The 4,261-nt window shown below is 32.8% G+C and overlaps 1 long non-coding RNA gene across 1 annotated transcript; it reads right to left on the bottom strand.

Annotated features, from left to right (window-relative positions):
- Nucleotides 1-374: 374 nt before the first annotated feature.
- On the bottom strand, nucleotides 375-1,023 carry LOC143751467 (uncharacterized). The gene is made up of 3 exons (XR_013207237.1): nucleotides 914-1,023; nucleotides 540-606; nucleotides 375-456 (listed from the first exon to the last, which is right to left on the bottom strand). It is a non-coding gene; the product is annotated as an uncharacterized LOC143751467 (long non-coding RNA).
- Between the last annotated feature and the right edge of the window lie 3,238 nt (nucleotides 1,024-4,261).

Here is a 4,261-nt window from a genome sequence, read left to right as displayed (position 1 = left end):
TGTTACGATAGTGTTGTTCAAAATGAAACCGCGGTAAACAATTTAAGAACCCTAGAGCTGTTAAACATGTGGTTCAATAACAATGTTCAATATAAACAAGAATCCATCTCTAATGCGACTGAGCTCGTTTCACATATAACTGTTGATAGTTAGGTATAATCGTTAGATAATTTATCAAACAATTGAAATTTACGATATGTTAAAACATTTTGATGATGGGCTTGCACAAAGCATTGACCAGGTTCTTGGCAATGCTTTCACAATTCACACAGTCCAGCAGTTCCCTCATCTTCATCACACAGTCCAGCAGTTCCCTCATCTTCATCCGGCGTGTTGGATTCGCTCGCACATTTGCAACTGATCCATTGTGCAAGTCAAGATCGTCAATGATTGGATCAATGTTCTTCATATTTTCAACCAACTGACTGGTGTTTGCTTTCAGAAACCCTTGATGATCTGAGAATATAAAAATTGAAAATTAAAACATGAAAAGGAAAATGAAAGCAAAATGGGGAAAGAATATAAAGATTGAATCTAACCTTGTATTGACCCGTTTCTCTTCTTTCCCAGTCGCCCCTTTTGGACAGTATTTGGCTTTGATCAAATCTGTAGTAAAATAAATAAGTGTCGTAAAATAAAAGGCTATAGTTACAATTCTGAATAATCCAGGAGCATGACACCAGATGAGATAAATTCATCATGGCTTATTCTACAAAACCTGGTTCAATAGTACCAAAAATATTTCAAATTTGTACATGACGCTGTTAGATCAGAATGTAACTTTCCTTAAAATTGGTCCCAAATAGTTAACTCCGACTGCTTAATTAAGATTAATTTTATACATTGTTTATACATTTATACATTAAATTTATACAAAAAACTGTTTTAATAGTTTCTCATGCATCACACTTACAATTTGCCGGTACATTTGATTTGGCAGAAGTCATGTTTATCTCAAAGGGGGAGCCATGAGTTAAACCAGTTATGATAGGCGAAAACACATGGTCACCATCAGATGCAGAGATTTTGCCTGTTTACATAAAATATCTGTCAGTTCATCTGTCAATTGTTCATTTATTTTATTATTGGAACCATGAATTGAGTTAATTTGTGGCTTTGATAAAATCATCAGTAAATAAAAGGCTATAGTAATGTAGTATGGTAAAATAATCCAGGAGCATGACAAATTTGTACATGACGCTGTTAGGTCAGAATGTAAATTTCCAATTGGTCCCAAATAGTTAACTCGGACTGCTTAATTAAGATTAATTTAATACATCACATAGGCAAAACTGATTTATTACACTTACAATTTGCCGGTACATTTGATTCCGCAGAAGTCATGTTGATGTCAATGGAGGAGCCATGAGTTAAACCAGTTATGATAGGCGAAAACACATGGCCACCGTCAGATGAAGAGATTTTGCCTGTTTACATAAAATATCTGTCAGTTCATCTGTTCATTATACAGCCAATAGAGTACCTGCCCCCTTTTTCACAGTCGCTGGTTACCGGAAGTGTTTTTACTTCCAGAAAACGCCTGTTGCACTCTATAATGTTTCTCATTAAAAATAAATATAAGCCACACTAACATGTTACTTGGATGTCCGGTCGTCCTGCAGTGTTTGCTGTCTCTAGAGAGAGAGAGAAAAGGAAAGACCATGTTATTTTAAATGGAAAAAAATCATGCAATCATCCTATAGGCAGTAACGCAGTTCATTACAGTACAATGATGAAGTTTACAGTTCTTTTCCATTCAGGGGCGCATAATATCATAAATATTGAACCATTTGAAATAAGACGCTGGACGGTGCCCAGCGTCAGAATGTATAACTAAATTATGAGAATGTGTATTGTGAAAAACGCTAGGCTATATAAATAGCTTTGACTTAACTTTTATATATTTTGGTTATCACATTGTGCCATTCATATTTATAGCTTACATTTTAAACAATTTTATCATGCAAAGTGCTAAAAGTTAAAATCAAAGACAAAGTAAAAGAAGAATTAAAAAGTAGCCTACCGAAATTTAAAAAGTAAGTAACTGAAAAGGAATAAAATACAGATTAAATAATTAAATAGGCCTATGCAGATATAACCATGTCTGACAAATATAATCTAAATAATATTTAAAACATTTATTTTAATGTCCTTTATGGAAACCCCCCAGCGGGCAACTACAGTAAAATGTGATTGGCTGGGGGATATATATATATATATATATATATATATATTCTGAAACGTATATGACGTCAAAAACATTTGATATAGAACATATAACAATGTGTAGGAGCAACAAAGCATGCTATAACAGCAATAGCATGTTTAAAACACTAATGAATTATACCGTCTTTTCCTTATGTGTAAACAATCTTTCACTGTAGCATAAATGAATTATAAAGACAATACTCACTTTTAGACATGTCTTTTGATGAGGTGGTAAGAGGAGTGAGGGTGCAAAAGTTTTTGGTCCAGAAATGATTTGTCTTGGCTGTTTATAAAGAAGAGGCTGGGCAAAGTACTCTTGGAAAACGTCAGAGCTGTATGTCCACAATATTCTTTCAGTAGGGAATGGAGTCCTCTCACAGCCGTAGCCATGAGGTCATCGTTAACATTTTTTATCACCTCTTGTTTTTTCAGGTTACACATGGCAATAAATTACTGTAGCCGCTTAAGGACTAAGCTGTAAGCCTCCAAAATGGAGGAGGTCAAAGGGCATGCCTCCTACTATATAGATAACCGATAGTATATTCTCAGTAAAGGGGTTCAGCCTGTATGTTTCCACACTGATTAAGGATAGTTCGGGAGATACAAGAAAAGTAAAAAATGATATACACCTTATACGTGCAATAGATCATAGCTACCGTAGAAAAAGGAAGATCATGCTTTGAAATAAGATGAGTAAAATTAAATATGCTGTGTGATGGACCAAAAAAGGTACATCGCGTCTCTGAAAATGTACGGTGGTTTTCTAAATGATACAACGTAATCTAAATAAGAGCAATGTAGAGTCCTGGGATTTCTTAAAAACAAAAACAACAACTACAAAAACAAAAAAACATTGTGACAAACTTTGACAACATGTTTCATGCGGCATGGACAAAAATACTGTTTGAAATAATTTGTATAAGATCTAAGACACCAAAGTACAGTTTTTGCTTTATTTTTTGAACAGACGCTTTAGTAAAAATAATACCTTAGGTTAAATTTATGTAAAATCATTTATATCATACAGAAGTCTTCTAAGAAGATACGATTTTAATAAAACGTTAAAGCTTTGATTTAAACAGTCTTTTAATTTTAAAAGATCTAATTTAAACTTTTAATATTTCAAATGAATTTAGTATGAATAAAACTCTGGAAAGCAGACTAACTTTACATATGCTATGACATTGGCACATCCCAGAGGCTCATCTGTCCTGTAACTCCTCTCGTCTCTGTGAGGGGGTCATGCATTCATTTCACCCTGTAGTTTATCACTGAAGGAATAAAAAAGGAATAAAATTTTGTTTATGACTTTGGACTGTTTTTATCATTGCATAAAGAACTACATCTTCAGCACTGTGGAAATGTAAGGTATTTTTATATTTATATACTTTTTTATTTATATATAAATTAATTTAGCTAAAACTATGTTTAAATAGTTTGAATTCATTTTAGTAACATACTTGTTAATATTCATTGAGTTATATACTTTATTTATAATCATTTAATTTAAAAATAGAGATTGGTTAATTTTATGGAGCCGGGTTAGTGTGTGCGTGAGTGCAAAACAGCTTAGAAATTATATTAAATTATTTATTTATTTTTATTTATTTATTTTGGAAAATGTAAAAATGCCTTTTTCTGTGATGGTCGTGTTTAGGTGTACGGGATACAGTACACAAATCATTATGGCTATGACTATATTAATAAACATTATACTTTAGAGCACCATTAAACAAAATCATTAAAAAGATAAATAGAAGATACGACTGTATTACAACGTTTTATTAAGACTTTAAATAATTCATTGAATTGAATTTAAATCTTCTTTTATTTTTCTCACTGTCCCAGCAATGCAGAGGGTCTCATGTAACACACACACACACACACACACACACACACACACACACACACACACACACACACACACACACACACACACACACACACACACACGCAATGGGATTTACTTCTTCAATTCTCTGAATATGTAAGATGATTTTCTTTATTTTGTGTTCATCTAAAACAAAACTAATTGGTGCACTGTGTTTCAGTA

Source organism: Siphateles boraxobius, unplaced genomic scaffold (assembly GCF_051911475.1).
Source record: "Siphateles boraxobius isolate OS27281-9 unplaced genomic scaffold, OSU_SipBor_1 26, whole genome shotgun sequence".
Lineage (NCBI taxonomy): Eukaryota > Metazoa > Chordata > Actinopteri > Cypriniformes > Leuciscidae > Siphateles > Siphateles boraxobius.
The sequence above is the reverse complement of the archived record's forward strand: the minus strand, read 5'-3'. Positions and strand labels throughout refer to the sequence as shown.